Below are 21,167 nucleotides of genomic sequence, written 5' to 3' on the forward strand. Positions count from 1 at the left end.
AACAACAACAAACAACAATAAAAGCCTGACATCAAGGAGAGAAAACATTATGCGTAGTTAAAAAATCCTAAAAGGCATAATGTCTCTGTTCTGACTTCCTCCTTACTGCCTTCTTCCTGGATTTAGTGGATAGGGATGTTGGAGTTCTGCATAGCTGCAGGACAATGCTAGTATTATCATGCCAACACTGTCCCGTGGGTAATAGATCTGGTTGTTTTCATGTTGATACTGTATGTGTGCATTCATATGCTCTGTGGTTCATCACCTAAATTGGCTCTAATGTCATTATTTCCTCTCCAAGGTGAAGGTGGTTGGTTGATTGTACTGTGACTCAGGTCAGATCTGTTGGAAGTTCTTCTTTCCCTTTTAAAGGTCTCGATTGAAAGGTCTGAGATAACAAGCTCTTTTTCTCTCTGACGTTTGTTTGAATTCTTGTAAAGAATACAAAACCTCAGATGTACTTTGAAACGTCAGGACAACGGTAGTAAATATTTTATTTGAAACATTGCTTTTTTGTCCAACTGACTAGGAATGGATGGCATGTATCCACCCTTCATTCAGTGGCTAGCTATTCAACGTCTATTTCGCCGCATGCATTAGCAGCACATTCATTTTGGAATCACAGCCCTCTTCTGATCCAAATAATGAGCCTTTAATTATTGACAGCAGATTAATTTTTAACAAAGGTGCTGGAGTTTCACTTGGTTGGCCTTATATGGAGAAGTATTAGGGAAGACATGCAGTGTCCATGACCCAGATCCCCCCTCCTCCCACTGAACACTGGCTCAGGTCTCCTTTCAGCTCTCCTCTCAGCTCTCCTCTCAGCTCTCGTCCCAGCTCTCCTCTCAGATCTCCTCTCAGATCTCCCCTCAGCTCTCCTCTCAGCTCTCCTCTCAGCTCTCCTTTCAGCTCTCCTCCCAGCTCTCCTCCCAGCTCTCCTCTCAGATCTCCTCTCAGATCTCCTCTCAGCTCTCCTCTCAGCTCTCCTCCTAGCTCTCCTCTCAGATCTCCTCTCTGCTCTCTTCTCATCTCTCCTCCCAGCTCTCCTCCCAGCTCTCCTCTCAGATCTCCCCTCAGCTCTCCTCTCAGCTCTCCTCTCAGCTCTCCTTTCAGCTCTCCTCCCAGCTCTCCTCCCAGCTCTCCTCTCAGATCTCCCCTCAGCTCTCCTCTCAGCTCTCCTCTCAGCTCTCGTCCCAGCTCTCCTCTCAGATCTCCCCTCAGCTCTCCTCTCAGCTCTCCTTTCAGCTCTCCTCCCAGCTCTCCTCCCAGCTCTCCTCCCAGCTCTCCTCTCAGATCTCCACTCAGCTCTTCTCTCAGCTCTCCTCTCAGCTCCCCCAGAGTTCCCGTACCATGCCAGGGTAAAAGTACAGATGAACAGGGGCATATTCAGTTGTCCACTTCAATTTTTACAAATTTAGTTGTTTACGCCTATTCCATTAAAATCACACAATTCTGTCATCAAAGTTCACTTTTGAAACTGAAAACCATGTGTAGCCTCAACCAATGACACACCCAGTCCCAATATCAGCTACATTTGTGTGATTTGTCCAGTTCATGGACAGTGCCATATCCTATCGTGCTTCACTTACAAAATTTAAAAAATGAAGTGATGTGGGATGAAACCAAGTGAAACTGACGGGTCCCAGATGGGTCAGATACAGTTCTGTCTTTATTTTCTATACAGAACTACACATAATTGGTATCATTGGCTGTTTGTAGTTGAGCAAACTGAGTTGTGACGGACTGCCTTTGCCAGGCATTGTAGGATCCCACTTGGAGGCCAGATGAAGATTAAACAGCCTAAAGAACTGCAGGAAAACTCTATACCCAGACAAAGCTATACCCAGAGAGAGAGAGAGAAAGAAAGACTACAGCCCCCAGAGGGTCTGCCACTCATCTGTGTCTGTCCCCCTCTTCCTTCAGTCCTTTCCCCTCCCTGAAGACGAGTGGTCCTTAAGATCTCATCTGTTGTGAAATGCTAAAAGGCCCTAAGATACCAGGATGACAGGCCGTGAGAAAAGCAGCATTAGAAGACAACACTGGTTTCTCTTCTTGTTTTCTGGTCTATAGAAGACATCTCCAGTCACGAGAGAGGACGGAAGGGGAATTAATGAAGTCTGAGAAGTTGCCGTTTGGAAAGTTTATACATACCTGTGTTTAGTGTGTCCCCACTTGCTCCTCCTAAGACAAACAAGGACATCTGATGTCTATATGTGCAAACTATTTCCTAAAGTGACTCACATTGTACTGTAAGCCCCAGTTCAGGTCAATCTCCATTAGTCTTGTCTTTTTAAAGGCTCATTGTTTGGATGGAGCTGTCTTGAGCCTAATGATGATTGCCGACCCACCATGACGAGGACATTCCGCTGTAGTGGTACTGTATATCTTCCATTCTAGACCCTGCACTGGAAGTGACCCACACCAGCTAACATCTTAATTAAATCTTTAGGATCCTGTTAAACCCCTTTATTGAGCGGGAGAAATATGGGTTTGTTCTGAAGCCAGGAAGTTCACCAACCTCCCTTTGCTGCATTCCCTCTGCAGAGCCACACACACAACATATTGTATCCATTTTTAGGGTATTTTGTTGTGTCTGTTTATGCCGTAAATACTCATCATTACTGTAGTTGTTTGGGCTCTGGGTCTAAACCCCCACCAGCTCTGCTCTGGGTAGGATGGTTAATGCATCCCAATCCTCTCAGTCCTCACAGCCCCCTGCAATGCCTCTGACAGCTGAGAAATGTCATTACAGACCATAATGAAGAATGAAATCAGTTACACCATCACAGCCACACATGCCCAACATTTAATTTGCACAACTGAAGGTCAGCCTGAATGTTTTTCAGACGATGTTTGTGATCCTGGTGTACAGCATTTGGTTATAAATTAAATCTCTGGGATGATTCTGCATGAACAATCTGTAGTTATCAAAGAAAATGCTCCCCTTCCAAAAGGAAAGGGCGTACAATGTTTCATAAACTTGGGTGTGATGTATGAATGATGTGTGTCTCCACCAACAAGCAGGGAATTGACAAAGGAAACTGATAAGTCATTCAGACTGAAATGAGGTGAGAAGGCTGTTTTATTATCCGCTGCCATACTGTCGCACAATGTACAATTAGTCCTCATACATCACAATGCTCCCGGTAAGACAGAGCACAAGTGTTGCTCCAATTTGCGGATCGTTTAGTCTTTTCACACGCGCTTCGCCTTTGATAAAACAGCAGGAATCAAAGCTGGAGGAAGATGAAAACAGAGAGAGGGAAAAAAGTTTATTGCGCTGTGATTTTTATTTGAATTGTAAGTGATCATTCTGCCTTTTAGTTACAGCTGTCAGCCCTCATTAATGTGCATTATAAATTGCATCAAAGTGCATAAGGCTGCGTGTGATTAATTTATACAGCAGCACTTCATATAGGAGGGAGATGTGCAGGTGTAGCAGGAAGCCTCCTAGCTGCTTAGAGAAGCCTAATGGTTTAGGTTGGGTGGCACTCAGGCTCCTTAACACTCCATATGCTGTGTGTCAGAGCTCTGGCATGTGACAGTCACACAAGCCCTATCTCCAAATCTCTCTCAAGACCTGGAGAGAATTATATGCTCATATGCATCCACTAACATGCTGACCAACGTAATTCACAAAATCATTTTTCCTTCCTCAATGAGAATCAGTCATGGCCTGATTAGAGTCAATGAGTGATTACCATTTGTAACCTCATGTCATTTCCAATCAACATCTGTAACCAAGGAAAAGTCAGTGTATTAATCTTGATTCTGGTCTGTTAGTTTTCAGACCTGCCCACACTAAAAAATATATATAGTTTACTATAGAATACTATAGTACTAGATAATTATATAATATTCTGTAGTAAACAGTAGTAAACTGTAGTATACTGTAGAATGCTATAATACACTTTGTAGTATCCCTCAATCATGTGTAGTATATCTATACAATTTTGTAGGTCTGGTATTTTTTTACCCTGTCCTCACCCCCCCCATCTATTTACACTGTAGACCTAATGGCCGTTTTTAACAGTGGTTTAATTTCTTAATTTGTTGTGAAACAGAAAGAAAACAAAAGTTGTGTTTTAATTGGCTCTGTACAGCACTAATGGCTGGGGTTTGTTTTTGTGTACAGGGGAGGGCTTACACGTTAGCCTATTTGGATGCACATTTTCAAACATTATACTCTTCTGTATCTTATCATACCATTCTGCTGTATGGACACAACTCTGAATCATGCACTTCAGCTGCTCTCAAATGACTGCTCAATGTCTTGGTGATGAGTATGTTGGTGAAAGCTGATGTCTGCTGCCTCTCTTGATGCACAACAATACAGACATGTTTCAATACAGACACTAATGTATACTAATTAAAAGGAGCCAGCGAAGAGCCTCATGAATTGTTATCAGTAGTTGCATTTTTCGACATTAACACTATCCATCGGCAGACTAATGCTCTGGTCCTTTTCATTATATTTCAATAAAAAATATATAAATACACATTTTTTAAATTTGGGATGATGGCTTATAGAACTTTATTTTCAATTGAACAGAGAATACTGAAAATATCAATTTTCACTCATTTTGCACTCCTAATGGCCTTGTGTACCCATAGGAGCGGATCAATATAATTCAACCATATTGTGTATATAAAGTATTAAGCTGTAGTTTGGGCATCTCAGCATCATAGATGTGAAGGTCTCCCTGTGTTGTCCTCTGATTAAACCCTGTCTCTTCTATCTCTCCTATTCAGCAACACCAACTCCTCTGAGGCCTCTCAGAAAGCAGGAGGGATTCAAACGAACATGTCAAAAACCCTTTCAACAAAGACCAGGGTTCACCATCTCGTGTCTGGGTTAGTTTGGGCCCTGTTCCAGCCTGTTTAAAACAGAGGGGCATTGTTGCTTCCCATTTATCTGAAACAGAATAAGCAGCAACCCCCTTCTCTCTACCTCCCAGTCCCTGCACACCCAGACCATTCTTGTTACATTAAAGGAGAACCTGTGAATGTGCTCTCAGAAGCCTAAAGAGTGAGATGTTTTCGGCTAACATCAAGCCGCTAATGATTTTAATGAGAGCTCCTTCTAGATTCATATTTTTTTCATAAGGTACATCACACAGTAAAACAAAATCAATAAGTAACATTAATTAGAGGCCTTTTAGAGGCCTTCTGCTGCGTTTTCTTCTCTTTTTCCCCTCGGCCTTGCCAGATGAGCGGCGCTGTGCTGTATTTAAACCAAATGATTTGACATTTAGATGCAAGAGGAGCTGAGGAAAGCAGGACCAAACACGGGGACAGTTTTTGACAGGTCTTTGTCACACAGGAGAGAAGAAAGGGACTGGCTGTGAGATGCTACTTTGAAGCGCCGGAAATTTGTAATGAAAAATTTAAGCGACAAGAGAGAAGAGGAGGGAGGGGTTTAGGAGGCAAGCGTAGCCATTCATTTGGCTCTGCATACATTAGGGGGTGTAATTCAAAGGTTTTGCTATGTGTTTTTGTAATTTTGGCTCTAATAAATATCTTAGAGAATTGCTTTGATATTCCAAGATTGTCTGTGTGGCGGGTGGGCATCCATGAAGAGAGAAGGGGGGATAATCAGCTGCCTCCTGGCACTAATGAGAAGGTCATTGCTCTCTAATTATCACAGGCAGCTAGGCCTCAGCCCTTCAAAGGGCCACAGGAACACACCCGCGCACAGACAATGTTCTCTCTCTGAGGGCACGTGCACATGCATGCATCCACATACACTGATTCTACTAGATGTATTTTATTTAACCTTTATTTTAACAGGGAGCCATAGAAAATGTATAATTGCATTGTACTGGATAATGTTTCTCATCAACTATTGCCTTTCACATCATTGATGTCTGCTTGACTGGTTTAGCATTTTGTCTTCACTCATATTTTGATTAAAGTTGTTTTCATCTGTCTCTTACTTCACTCCTTGCTTCAGAAAAAAATATGTATTCATAGCATGTTTTTATTAGTATACCTCTGAAATACAAAATACTTGTGAAGTTTTGCCTATCACAGCCATTAAACTATATAAATGTTTAAAAGTCATGATTGGCCTCATGGTGAAATCCCTGAGCAGTTTCCTTCCTCTCCGGCAAACAAGTTAGGAAGGATGCATGCATAGTTGCAGTGACTCGGTTTATTGATACACCATCAAAAGTGTAGTTAGCTTCACCATGCTCAAAGGGAAATTCAATGTCTTTTTTTATTTTTATCTATCTACTAAAAGGTGCACTTCTTAGCGAGGCAATGGAAAACCTCCCTGGTTTTTGTGGTTAAATCTGTTTGAAATTCACTGCTCGACTGAGGGATTTAAAAAAATATATTTAACCTTTATTTAACCAGGTAGGCTACTTGAGAACAATTTCTCATTTACAACTGCGACCTGGCCAAGATAAAGCAAAGCAGTTCGACACATATAACAACACAGAGTTACACATGGAATAAACAAACATACAGTCAATAATACAGTAGAAAAAGTCTATATACAGTGTGCGCAAATGAGGTAAGATACAGGAGGTAAGGCAATAAATAGGCCATGGTGGCTAAATAATTACAATATAGCAATTAAACACTGGAGTGATAGATGTGCAGAAGATGAATGTGCAAGTAAAGTTATTGCGGTGCAAAGGAGAAAGATAAATAAATAAATACGGTGTGGGGATGAGGTAGTTGGATGGGCTATTTACAGATGGGCTATGTACAGGTGCAGTGATCTGTTTAGTTTTACTACATTTAGTTTTACTTGCATTTAAGAGCAGTTGGAGGGCAAGGAAGGAGAGTTGCATGGCATTGAAGCTTGTCTGGAGGTTAGTTAGCACAGTGTCCAAAGAAGGACCAGATGAATACAGAATGGTGTCGTCTGCGTAGAGGTGAATCATTGAATCACCAGCAGCAAGAGCTGCATCATTGATGTATACAGAGAAGAGAGTCGGCCCGAGAATTAAACCTTGTGGCACCCCCATAGAGATTGCCAGAGGTCTGGACAACAGGCCCTCTGATTTGACACACTGAACTCTATCAGAGAAGTAGTTGGTGAACCAGGTGAAGCAGTCATTTGAGAAACCAAGGCTGTTGAGTCTGCCGATAAGAGTGTGGTGATTGACAGAGTCGAAAGCCTTGGCCAGGTCAATGAATATGGCTGCACAGTATTGTCTCTTATCGATGGCGGTTATGATATTGTTTAGGACCTTGAGCGTGGCTGAGGTGCACCCATGATCAGCTCTGAAACCAGATTGCATAGCGGAGAAGGTACGGGTCGATTCGAAATGGTCGGTAATCTGTTTGTTAACTTGGCTTTCGAAGAGCTTGGAAAGCAGGGTAGGATATATGTAGGTCTGTAGCAGTTTGGGTTTGGAGTGTGACCCCCTTTGAAGAGGCGGAAGACCGAGGCAGCTTTCCTATCTTTGGGAATCTCAGATGATACGAAAGAGAGGTTGAACAGGCTAGTAATAGCAATTGTAACAATTCTGACAGATAATTTTAGAAACAGAGGATCCAGATTGTCTAGCCCGGCTGATTTGTTGGGGTGCAGATTTCGCAACTCTTTCAGAACATAAGCTATCTGGATTTGGGTGAAGGAGAAATGGGGTAGGCTTGGGTGAGTTGCTCTGGGGGGTGCAGGGCTGTTGACCGGGGTAGGGGTAGCCAGATGGAAAGCATGGCCAGTCGTAGAAAAATGCTTATTGAAATTCTCAATTATAGTGGATTTATCGGTGGTGACATTGTTTCCTAGCCTCAGTGCAGTGGGCAGCTGGGAGGAGGTGCTCTTATTCTCCATTGACTTTATAGTGTCCCAGAACTTTTTTGAGTTTGTGCTACAGGATACAAACTTCTGTTTGAAAAAGTTAGCCTTAGCTTTCCTAACTGCCAGTGTATATTGGTTCCTAACTTCCCTGAAAAGTTGCATATCACGTGGGCTATTCGATGCTAATGCAGTACGCCACAGGATGTTTTTGTGCTGGTCAAGGGCAGTCAGGTCTAGAGTGAACCAAGGGCTATATATGTTCCTGGTTCTACATGTTTTGAATGGGGCATGCTTATTTATTGAAATACCAGGCATCCTCTACTGATGGAATGAGGTCAATATCCTTCCAGGATATGCGCTATGCCATGCGTTGGCTGGAGTGTTGTAAGGCTTGCCTCCATTGCACTCTGGAGCAGCAGTGATAAATCACGCTTCACCACCTGGCAATCCAACTGACTAATCTGGGTTTGGTGGATGCCAGGAGAATGCTACCTGCCCCAATGGATAGTGCCAAATGTAAAGTTTGGTGGAGGAGGAATAATGGTCTGGGGCTGTTTTTCATGTTTCGGGCTAGGCCCCTTAGCTCCAGGGAAGGGAAATCATAATGCTACAAACAAATCAAATCAAATGTCTTTATAAAGCCCTTCTTACATCAGCTGATGTCACAAAGTGCTGTACAGAAAACCCCAAACAGCAAGCAATGCAGTTGTAGAAGCACGGTGGCTAAGAAAAACTCCATAGAAAGGCCGGAACCTAGGAAGAAACCTAGAGAGGAACCAGGCTATTGGGGTGGCCAGTCCTCTTCTGGCTGTGCCGGGTGGAGATCATAACAGAACATGGCCAAGATGTTCAAATGTTCATAGATGACAAGCAGGGTCATATAATAATAACCACAGTGGTTGTAGAGGGTGCAACAGGTCAGCACCTCAGGAGTAAATGTCAGTTGGCTTTTCATAGCCGATCATTCAGAGTATCTGGGTCTGGGACAAGGTAGCACGTCTGGTGAACAGGGTTCCTTAGCCGCAGGCAGAACAGTTGAAACTGGAGCAGCAGCACGACCAGGTGGACTGGGGACAGCAAGGAGTCATCAGGCCAGGTAGTCCTGAGGCATGGCCATGGGGTTCAGGTCCTCCGAGACAAAGAGAGAGAGAGAGAGAAAGAGAGAAAGAGAGAAAAGAGAGAGAGAATTAGAGAACATACTTAATAAATTCACGCAGGACACCGGATAAGACAGGAGAAATACTCCAGATATAACAGACTGATCCTAGTCCCCTGACACAAACTATTGCAGCATAAATACTGGAGGCTGAGACAGGAGGGGTCGGGAGCGTGGTAAGTATTCATAATACGTTTAATAAAAACGAACACTTGAACAAAAACAACAAACGAACAGTTCTGCAAGGTGCAAAACAGAAAACAGAAAACAGAAAACAACTACCCACAAAACCCAGGTGGGCAAGAGCTACATAAGTATGGTTCTCAATCAGAGACAACGACAGACAGCTGTCCCTGATTGAGAACCATACCTGGCCAAAAACAACGACATACAAAAACATAGAAAAAATAACATAGAATGCCCACCCTAGTCACACCCTGGCCGAACCAAAATAGAGAATAAAAAGCCTCTCTATGGCCAGGGCGTGAAAGTAATAGGGTTTGAGGCAGAGAATCCCAGTGGAGAGAGGGGAACCGGCCAGGCAGAGACAGCAAGTGTGGTTCATTGCTCTAGTGCCTTTCCGTTCACCTTCACACTCCTGGGCCAGACAACACTCAATCATAGGACCTACTGAAGAGATGAGTCTTCAATAAAGACTTAAATGTCGAGACCGAGTCTGCGTCTCTCACATGGATAGGCAGACCATTCCATAAAAATTGAGCTCTATAAGTGAAAGCCCTACGTCCAGCTGTTTGCTTAGAAATTTTAGGGACAGTAAGGAGGCCTGCGTCTTGTGACCGTAGGACAAAATCAGAAAGATAGGAAAAGATATTAAAAGGTAATTTACCACCTTCACCAGTGCTATGATGGGGTCTAAAACCAGACTGAAGCGTTTCATATACATTGTTTGTCTTCAGGAAGTCTTCAGGAAGGCTGCGCAACAGCTTTTTCTAAAATTGCTGAGAGGAATGGAAGATTCGATATAGGCCAATAGTTTTTTTTATTTTCTGGGTCAAGGTTTGGCTTTTTCAAGAGAGGCTTTATTACTACCACTTTTAGTGAGTTTGGTCCACATTCAGTGGATAGAGAGCCATTTATTATGTTCAACATAGGAGGGTCAAGCACAGAAAACAGATATTTCAGTAGTTTAGTTGGAATAGGGCCCAGTATGCAGCTTTAAGATTTAGAGGCCATTATTATTTTCATCAATGTATCAAGATATATAGTATTAAAAAACATGAGTGTCTCTCTTGATCCGAGGCCCTGGCAGTTTTATGCAGACTCAGGACAACCGCTACAGCATGTTTTAGACAAATCTGTGCTTCCAACTTTGTGGCAACAGTTTGGGGACTGCTCTTTCCTGTTTCAGCATGACTATCCCCCCATGCCCAAAGTGAGGTCCATACAGAAGTGGTTTGTCGAGATCGGTGTGGAAGAACTTGACTGGCACAGAGCCCTGCACAGAGCGCTGAGTGAAAGATAATGTCGGAAGGGATGTCTGCCGTTGTTACGCATTGTTTGTAACTTATTTTGTACATAATGTTGCTGCTACCATCTTTTATGACTGAAAAGAGCTTCTGGACATCAGAACAGCGATTATTCACCTTGAACTGGATGAATCATTTTTCTTTAACGACTCGGACGGGAGGGATTTACTCCAGACACTCGAACAGGCCCTCATCCCCATCATTTGTAGGAGAAGGAGACGGCGGTATCGAGGAAGGAGATCTGGGTGCCTTGTGATGATCCGGTGATGAGTGGCTAATCTGCCTTTGCCATCAATACTATTGGCCAACGTACAATCGCTGGATAATAACGTGGATGAACTACAATCACGTATATCCTACCAACGGGACATTAAAAACTGTAATATCTTATGTTTCACCGAGTCATGGCTGAACAACAAAATTAATAACATACGGCTGGAGGGTTATACACTGCATTGGCAGGATAGAACAGTAACCTATACATAGACCGCCAGTAATACAAGGGCTGGCGGTCTATGTATATTTGTAAACAACAGCTGGTGCATGATACTGTATGTAAGGAAATCTCAATTCTTAATTACAATGACGCCCTAACGGGGAACAGTGTATGCCTTGTTCAGGGGCAGAACAACATCTTTTTTTACCTTGTCAGCTTGGGGATTCAATCCAGCAACCTTTCGGTTACTGGCCCAACGCTTTAACCTTTCTAGCGCAGGGGTTCCGCCAAGTCAAAAAAACACACAGCCATTTTTCCAGCCAAAGATAGGAGTCACCAAAAGGAGAAATATAGATACAAATGAATCACTAACCTTTGATGATCTTCATCAGATGACACTCATAGGACATCATGTTACTGGTTGGAAGGTGATCAAATACTTATGTCATGCAATAAAGTGCAAATTAATTACTTAAAAACCTGTTAAAGATAGGGCTGACTACTGCCCCCTTTGGAGGAATTGCGTGCCCATAGTAAACAGAAAAAAAATCTGTCAAAAATGTATAATATATGCATATAATTATTATTATTGAATAGAAATCACTCTAAAGCTTCTAAAACCGTTCAAATTATGTCTGTATGTAAAGCAAAACTCTCAGGGCAGCCATTCTCCCAAACTCTCTCTTGTCATCATGAAAGTTGGGCCAACTTTGACGTCATCGCCCACACCCTTCGCAACCAGCTACAGATCTGGGAACAGTTTCTATCTGTTCAGCGCGGTGTCTCCTTTCAGTGGGGCCTGTCTTTGTGAGAATCGCGCGCTCCCTCGACTTTTGGCGGGCTGAAACCTTCGGGTCGCGCGAAAATACATGTACTTTCATGCGCGCGTCGGGTCCGGCTCTCTCTTTGTTCCAGGACTGACCAAACGATGTCGGGTTGTCTGTTCGAGCCAAGGATTGTTTTGCACGTTTAGAATATGCTAAAGCTTGATTCTGCACTTAGTTTGACCAGTTTAGTCGACATATAATATGTAATTTTGAAGTTTTGATGCGCATCCACTAGAATTTTGGCTGCGTTTCAACCGGAATTTGTCGCGTTTGATAACCTAAAGACACAGACTTGAAAACCAAACACATTTTTTGGTAAGTATAACTCCTTCCATGTCTTCTGATCGAAGAACATCAAAGGTAAGGGAATATTTCTGTGGTTATTTTGGGTTTCTGTGGACTCCAAGATAGAGGAGACATAATGCTAATTTCTGAGCGCCGTCTCATATTAAACCTAGTGAACGAATTCTGTAACGTTAAAAATAAATGTAACACAGCGGTTGCATTAAGAAGAAGTGTATATTTCTATCTATATGTAGAACATGTATATTTAGTCAAAGTTTATGATGTGTATTGCTTGTTATCTGACGTTATCTGCCGGAGCTATCATAATTTCTCCGGACATCCGAGTAGCATTTTGTGAACATGGCGTCATTGTAAACAGAGATTTATGGATATAAATAGCATATTATTGAACATTTTTTAAATGTACTGTGTAACATGTCCTATTACTGTCATCTGATGAAGATTTTCAAAAGGTTAGTGAATTATATTTATTTTAATCCTGCGTTTGTTGATAGCATGTTTTGGCTATTCAAATGAGCTGTGTCTTTGGTGGTGGTTTGACATAAATATGTGCTATGTTTTCGCCGTAAAACATTTTAGAAATCTTGCTGGCTAGATGAACAAGGTGTTTATCTTTCATTTGAGCTATTGGACTTGTTAATGTGTGGAGGTTAAATATTTCTAAGAATATTTTTGCATTCCGTGCGCCACCGTTCAAGCAGAACGTGGGAGGGTTGTTCCCAAAAGGACTGGATTTTTGTTTTAGATTCCGTCTCTCACAGTTGAAGTGTACATATGATAAAAAAATTACAGACCTCTACATGCTTTGCAAGGAGGAAAATCTGCTAAATCGGCAGTGTATCAAATACTTGTCCTCCCCACTGTATGTTTTGTTCGATAATGCGCATATTTATATCCAAAAATCTCAGTTTACATTGGCGCCTTACATGCAGTAATGTTTTGATTCTAAAACATCCAGTGATTTTGCAGAAATACTAATAATGAACATTTATAAAAAATACTAGGGTTATTCACAGAATTAAAGATATACCTCTCCTAAATGCAACCGCTGTGTCAGATTTCAAAAAAACTTTATGGAAAAAGCATAATCTGAAATCGGCGCTCAGAACCCAAAACAGCCAGAGGAATAGCCACCATTTTGGAATCAACAAAGTTAGAAACAACACCATAAATATTCACTTACCTTTGATGATCTTCATCAGAAGGCACTCCCAGGAATCCCAGTTCGACAATAAATGACTGATTTGTTCCATAAAGTTCCATCATTTATGTCCGAATAGCCACTTGTTGTTAGCGTGTTCAGCCCAGTAATCCATCTTCATGAGGCGCGAGCATTTCATCCAAACAAAAACTCGAAAAGTTCCGTTACAGTCCTTTAGAAACATGTCAAACGATGTATGGAATCAATCTTTAGGATGTTTTTAACATAAAACATCAATAATGTTCCAAACGGGAGAACTCCTTTGTCTTCAGAAAAACCACTGGAACGAGAGGTAACTGTCGGGAGCGCGTGTCATGAGACCAAGGCTCTCTGCCAGACCACTGACTCAAACAGGTCTCATGAGCCCCTCCTTTATAGTAGAGTCCTCATTCAAGTTTCAAAATACAGTTGACATCTAGTGGAAGCCCTAGGAAGTGCAACCTCATCCATCAATATGTACTCGGTAGGCCAAGCTTTGAAAAACTACAAACCTCAGATGTCCCACTTCCTGGTTGGATTTTTCTCAGGTTTTCGCCTGCCATATGAGTTATGTTATACTCACAGACATCATTCAAACAGTTTTTGAAACTTTAGAGTGTTTTCTATCCAATACTAATAATAATATGCATATATTAGCATCTGGGACAGCGTAGGAGGCAGTTCACTCTGGGCACACTATTAATCCAAAAGTGAAAATGCTGCCCCCTATCCCAAAAAGGCATACCTGCCGTATGCCTCTCTATGTACCTAGAGAGTTTTAATCTATATTCTTCATAGCTGTCTATTTACAACCACAAACCGATGATGGCACTAAGACATTACTCAATAAGCTGTATATGGCCATAAGCAAACAGGAAAATGCTCATCCAGACGCGGCGCTCCTAGTGGCCGGGGACTTTAAAATAGGGAAACTTAAATCCGTTTTACCTCATTTCTACCAGAAGGTAAAATGTGCACCAAGAGGGAATGAAAACTCTAGACCACCTTTACTCTACATACAGAGTCGCTTACAAAGCTCTCCCTCGACCTTCATTTGGCAAATCTGACCATAATTCTATCATCCTGATTCCTGCTTACAAGCAAAAATTAAAGCAGGAAGCAACAGTGACTCGGTCAATAAAAAAGTGGTCAAATGAAGCAGATGCTAAGCTACAGGACTGTTTTGTTAGCACAGACTGGAATATGTCCCGGGATTCTTCCGATGGCATTAAGTGGTACACCACATCAGTCACTGGCTTCATCAATGACGTCGTCCCCACAGTGACTGTACGTACATACCCCAACCAGACGCCATGGATTACAGGCAACATCCGCACTGATCTAAAGGGTAGAGCTGCCACTTTAAATGAGCGGAACTCTAACCCGGAAGCTTATAAGAAAACCTGATATGCACTCTGACAACCATCAAACAGGCAAAGCATCAATACAGGACAAAGATTGAACCATACTACACCGGCTCTGACGCTTATTACAAACTACAAAAGGATACACAGCCGAGAGCTTCCCAGTGACACAAGCCTACCAGATGAGCTAAATTACTTCTATGCTCACTTCGAGGCAAGTAACACTGAAACATGCATGAGAGCATCAGCTGTTCCAGACGACTGAGTGATCATGCTCTCCGCAGCCGATGTGAGTAAGACCTTTAAACAGGTCAACATTCCCAAGGCCACAGGGCCAGACGGATTACCAGGACGTGTACTCTGAACATGCGCTGACCAACTGGCAAGTGTCTTCACTGACATTTTCAACCTCTCCCTCTCTGATTCTGTAATAAATCAAATCAAAGTTTATTTGTCACGTGCGCAGAATACAACAGGTGTAGACAGACACCGGTTAGTCAGGCTGGTTGAGGTAATATGAACATGTAGATATGGTTAAAGTGACTATGCATATATGATGAACAGAGAGTAGCAGTAGTGTAAAAGAGGGGTTGGCGGGTGGTGGGTGGCACACAATGCAGATAGCCCGGTTAGCCAATTATGAGGGAGCACTGGTTGGTCATGACTGCACGGCCAGGTTGAATCACTGGCTGGTACGGCAACTACACAACCACCGACCGCAAGGCACTAAAGAGGGTAATGCGTACCGCCCATTACATCACTGGGGCCAAGCTTCCTGCCATCCAGGACCTCTATACCAGGCGGTGTCAGAGGACGGCCCTAAAAATTGTCAAAGACTCCAGCCACCCCAGTCAAAGACTGTTCTCTCTGATTCCGCACGGCAAGCGGTACCGGAGTGCCAAGTCTAGGTCCAAGAGGCTTCTAAACAGCTTCTACCCCCAAGCCATAAGACTCCTGAACATCTAATAAAATGGCTACCTGGACTATTTGCATTTCCCCTGCAAATTTAGTGCACAAAAATTTAGAGAAATAAGCTTTTTGTGCATGTGGAACATTTCTGGAATCTTTTATTTCAGCTCATGAAACATGGGACCAATATTTTACACTAATGTGGATGCTACCATGATTACGGATAATGCTGAATGAATCCTGAATAATGATGAGTGAGAAAACTGGAGCTTTTTGACAAGTCACATCATATGTTCACATATGAAAAAATGAAGCTTTCAAAGAAAAGAACACCATACATGCCTACATACCTACATACATACATACATACCTACAGTGAAACATTGAGGAGGCTTGGTTATATTTTGGGGTTGCTCTGCTGCGCCTGGCACAGGGTGCCTTGAATCTGTGCAGGGCACAATGAAATCTCAAGACTACCATGGCCTTCTGGAACGAAATGTTCTGCCCAGTGTCAGAAAGCTCTGTCTCAGTCGCAGGTCATGGGTCCTCAAACAGGACAATGACTCAAAACACACAGCTAAAAACACCCAAGAATGGATAAAAACAAAACATTGGACTATTCTGAAGTGGCCTTCTATGAGTCCTGATCTGAATCCTATCAAACATCTACGGAAAGAACTGAAACTTGCAGTCTGGAGAAGGCACCCGTAAACCTGAGACAGCTGGAGCAGTTTGCTCAGGAAGAGTGGGCCAAACAACCTGTTAACAGGTTCAGAAGTCTCATTGAGAGTGACAGAAAACATTTGATTGCAGTGATTGCAATCAAACGGGTCCCATTATTTTTATTTTCTATTATTTACAATATTATGTTGAATAAAAAATCAAAACAAAAGTATGACTTCTATTAAATATGGAAGAAACAATGGTGGATGCCAAATACTTTTGTCAGTTTCCATTTTTTTCAGAGAAAATTGTGCATTCTTTGTTTTTTGTGGAGCGGTACCAACAAATTTGAGCACATCTGTATATACTGTATTCTATACTCTTCTATGGTATCTTAGTCACTTAATGTTTACATACTTGGCATCTCATATGCATACTGTTTTCTATACTAGTCTACGGTATCTCATTCACTTAACAATGCTTACATATCTTGCATTACTCATCTCATGTATTTATTATTTTTCTATACTATTCTACTGTATCTTAGTCCATTCCGCTCTGACATCACTCGTCCATATGTACGTATATAGTCTTAATTCATTCCTACTTAGATTTGTGTGTATTGGGTACATGTTGTGTAATTTGTTAGATATTACTTGTTAGATGTTACTGCAGTGTCGGAGCTAGAATCACAAACATTTTGCTTTTTTTTACTGCACAGAACATAGCTGGATCGCCCGTTCCGCCCCTAGTGGCCACCGCCCTGCATGTCCCTTCCCAACACACCCCGCTCAGCTTTAAGATCTTAGTGAAACATTCATCATTGGTTTCAGGTTTGTTAGTCCAAGGCCAGAGTGACAACCAACAGTATGGCAGATCCCCAGGGCAAGGACTGAGCAGCCCAGCAGCTAGGGATTGCCTAAATAGGTATCTCCCTGATATGTGCATAATTTCAATACAGACTCCTTTTGTCATACAGTATTCCATATTAGGCATCCAGACCTCATGAAAGTTGCACAGTATAATCTTGTAATAAATAATCTTATAATAAATCAAATGTAGTGATACATAACTCAACATTTCTGCCATCCACTGTGACATTATAGGAGGATAATCAACCTTCCAATTAACAGTTTCTTCTGATAACATTGTTCAGTGTCACGTTCTGACCATAGTTCTGTTATTTTATTCTTTGTTTTAGTATGGTCAGGGTGTGAGTTGGGGTGGGCAGTCTGTTTGTTTTTCTATGTTGGTTTTGTGTTCGGCCTAGTATGGTTCTCAGAGGCAGGTGTCGTTAGTTGTCTCTGATTGAGAATCATACTTAGGTAGCCTGGGTTTCACTTTTGGTTGGTGGGTGTTTGTTTTCCGTGTGAGTGTTTGGTCCACACGGTACTGTTTCGGTTTTCGTTCATTCACTTTATTGTTTTGTATTTCAGTGTTCAGTTCGTTTTATTAAATATTACATCATGAACACTTACCACGCTGCGCATTGGTCCGATCCTTCTTCCACCGACGACAACCCTTACAGAAACACCCACCACAAAAGGACCAAGCAGCGTGGTAACGGGCAGCAGCAGCAGCGATGTCAGGACTCCTGGACATGGGAGGGAACACGGCTGGCAAGGAAGCCCGAGAGGCAGCCCCAAAAATGTATTGGGGGGGAACACGGGGAGTGTGGCTAAGGCAGGTAGGAGACCTCCACCAACTCCCCGTGCTTACCGGAGAGTGAGAGGGACCGGGCAGGCACCGTGTTATGCGGTGGAGCGCACGGTGTCCCCATGTGGACCAAACACTCACACGGAAAACAAACACCCACCAACCAAAAGTGAAACCCAGGCTACCTAACCTGATCGAACCAAGGCTTATTATCCACATCCATTCACCTGATCCAACCAAGGCTTATTATCCACATCCATTAACCTGATCCAACCAAGGCTTATTATCCACATCCATTCACCTGATCCAACCAAGGCTTATTATCCACATCCATTAACCTGATCCAACCAAGGCTTATTATCCACATCCATTAACCTGATCCAACCAAGGCTTATTATCCACATCCATTAACCTGATCCAACCAAGGCTTATTATCCACATCCATTAACCTGATCCAACCAAGGCTTATTATCCACATCCATTAACCTGATCCAACCAAGGCTTATTATCCACATCCATTAACCTGATCCAACCAAGGCTTATTATCCACATCCATTAACCTGATCCAACCAAGGCTTATTATCCACATCCATTAACCTGATCCAACCAAGGCTTATTGTCCACATCCAATAACCAAGGCTTATTACTTTGTCATGCACAAAGTAAATGTCTTAACCGACTTGCCAAAACCTCTAGTTTATTAACAAGATATTTGTGGAGTGGTTGAAAAACGAGTTTTAATGACTCCAACCCAAGTGAATATAAACTTCCGACTTCAACTGTAGTACGTTCTACGGATTAAACTGCAGTAATTTATGTTTGAGATTATATGAACATGACTGGGCATTCAAACATATCTGTATCCGTTCATACATTCATAAAAAAACAGTAAAAATACATTTGAAAATAAGAGTAGCAAGGCTATATACAGACACCGATTAGTCAGGCTGATTGAGGTAGTATGTACATGTAGGTATAGTTAAAGTGACTATGCATATATGATGAACAGAGAGTAGCAGTAGCGTAAAAGGAGCAATTGCCGTACCAGGCAGTGATGCAACCGGTCAGGAAGCTCTCGATGTTGCAGCTGTAGAACCTTTTGAGGATCTCAGAACCCATGCCAAATCTGTTTCGTTTCCTAAGGGGGAATAGGCTTTGTCGTGCCCTCTTCATGACTGTCTTGGTGTGTTTGGACCATTCTAGTTGGTTGTTGATGTGGACACCAAGGAATTTGAAGCTCTCAACCTGCTCCACTACAGCCCTGTCGATGAGAATGGGGATGTGCTCGGTGCTCCTTTTTCTGTAGTCCACAATCATCTCCTTAGTCTTGGTTACGTTGAGGAATAGGCTGTTATTCTGGCACCACCCGGCCAGGTACCTGACCTCCTCCCTATAGGCTGTCTCGTCATTGTCTGTGATCAGGCCTACCACTGTTGTGTCGTCTGCAAACCTAATGATGGTGTTGGACTCTGGGGAGCTCCAGTGTTGAGGATCAGTGTGGCAGATGTGTTGCAACCTACCCTCACCACCTGGGGGCGACCCGTCAGGAAGTCCAGGATTCAGTTGCAGAGGGAGGTGTTTAGTCCCAGGTTCCTTAGCTTAGTGATGAGCTTTGAGGGTACTATGGTGTTGAACGCTGAGGTGTTCCACATACTGTAGGTGTTCCTTTTGTCCGGGTGGGAAAGGGCAGTGTGGAGTGCAATAGAGATTGCATCATCTGTGGATCTGTTTGGGCGGTATGCAAATTGGAGTGGGTCTAGGGTTTCTGGGATAATGGTGTTGATGTGAGCCATTACCAGCCTTTCAAAGCACTTCATGGCTACAGACGTGAGTGCTACGGGTCTGTAGTCATTTGTGTTCTTGGGCACAGGGACTATGGTGGTCTGCTTGAAGCATGTTGGTATTACAGACTCAATCAGGGACATGTTGAAAATGTCAGTGAAGACACCTGCCAGTTTGTCAGCACAAGCCAGGAGCACACGTTCTGGTAATCCGTCTGGCCCCGCAGCCTTGTGTGTGTTTAAACATCTTACTCGGCTACGGAGAGCGTGATCACACAGTCGTCCGGAACAGCTGATGCTCTCATGCATGCCCCAGTGTTGCTTGCCTCAAAGCGAGCATAGAAGTGAGTTAGCTCGTCTTGTAGGCTCGTGTCACTGGGCAGCTCGCGGCTGTTCTTCCCTTTGTAGTCTGTAATAGTTTGCAAGCCCTGTCACATCCGACGAGCCTTGGAGCTGGTGTAATATGATAAATCCAGCCAGCTGAAACCACACCAATTCCGCTTTTCTTATCACAGTGCAGTGATAAAACTGGGGGGGACAAAAATGCAATTTGGGAATGTGTGTTTGTGTGTGTGTGTGTGGGGGGTGGGTGGGTGGGGGGGGGGGGGGGTTGCATCCCTGTTAGTACCCCCGTTTAATTTACAACTGAACTTATTTAGGCTTGCCATAACAAATGGGTTGAATACTTGCTGACTCAAGACAGTTCAGCTTTTAATGGTTAATTTTTATTGTAAAACATTTTGAAAAACTTCCACTTTGACATTATGGGGTATTGTGTGTAAGCCAGTGACCAAAAATCTAAATTCAATCAATTTAAAATTCAGGCTGTAACACAGCAAAATGTGGAACAAGTCAAGGGCACTGTATGTACACTTATACAAATGCTATGAATCATTGGGTACCTTGTAAATGTCTAATCAATGTGGAATTTTTCGAATTATCAAGAAATACAATTATTATTGTGTGTAACGGTGTCATTAGCAGAGGGGTAAAATGATCATGTGCAGGAATATGTTTTTGTACATGTTGTATGCTCTTGGGTCTGGTAATGATCTCTCTCATTGTGTCCCAGCCTCTATTCTCCATGTGGAAAGCTGAGGGCCTGCAGAGCTATTGCTGCTGCTAGAGCCGCCTGTAATAACAGTTCACCCATGGTAATGTTACATACTGTCTGTGTGTTTACAAGCCCAAGCCCTGCTCTTTGACAGCTTGGTGGTTAGATAGGTGGAGTGTTGTGCTGTAGATATTGCAGGCCCTGAAAATAAACCCTTCGCTGTTTCCCATTTCTTTATTCTGCATTGATTCGAAGCTCAAAGCTTATTCTTAGTAAATAAGCTAAGCTTGATGAGTCCCAGAGAGATGTTCCATAGAGTCTGCTTTGCTGTTTTAGGATACTTAAAGAAAGTTCTGTAATGTCCAAACTAATCGCTTTGCTTTAATTCTGCTGATCCTCACCCTTTGAGATCCTTAACGGACCATTTTTCACTTTCAGTGTCAACAGCAGCATCCTACTGGAGCATACTACCTCTCTAGTTCCTCTCTGTTTTCATGTCAACCAATGGGGGGAAAGCTTGAGATAAGACATGCTCAATCTATTCATGTTGCGTTTATTTCAAAATAATTAGAATGTTGGAGAGTAG

This window comes from Oncorhynchus mykiss, chromosome 26 (assembly GCF_013265735.2).
Source record: "Oncorhynchus mykiss isolate Arlee chromosome 26, USDA_OmykA_1.1, whole genome shotgun sequence".
NCBI lineage: Eukaryota > Metazoa > Chordata > Actinopteri > Salmoniformes > Salmonidae > Oncorhynchus > Oncorhynchus mykiss.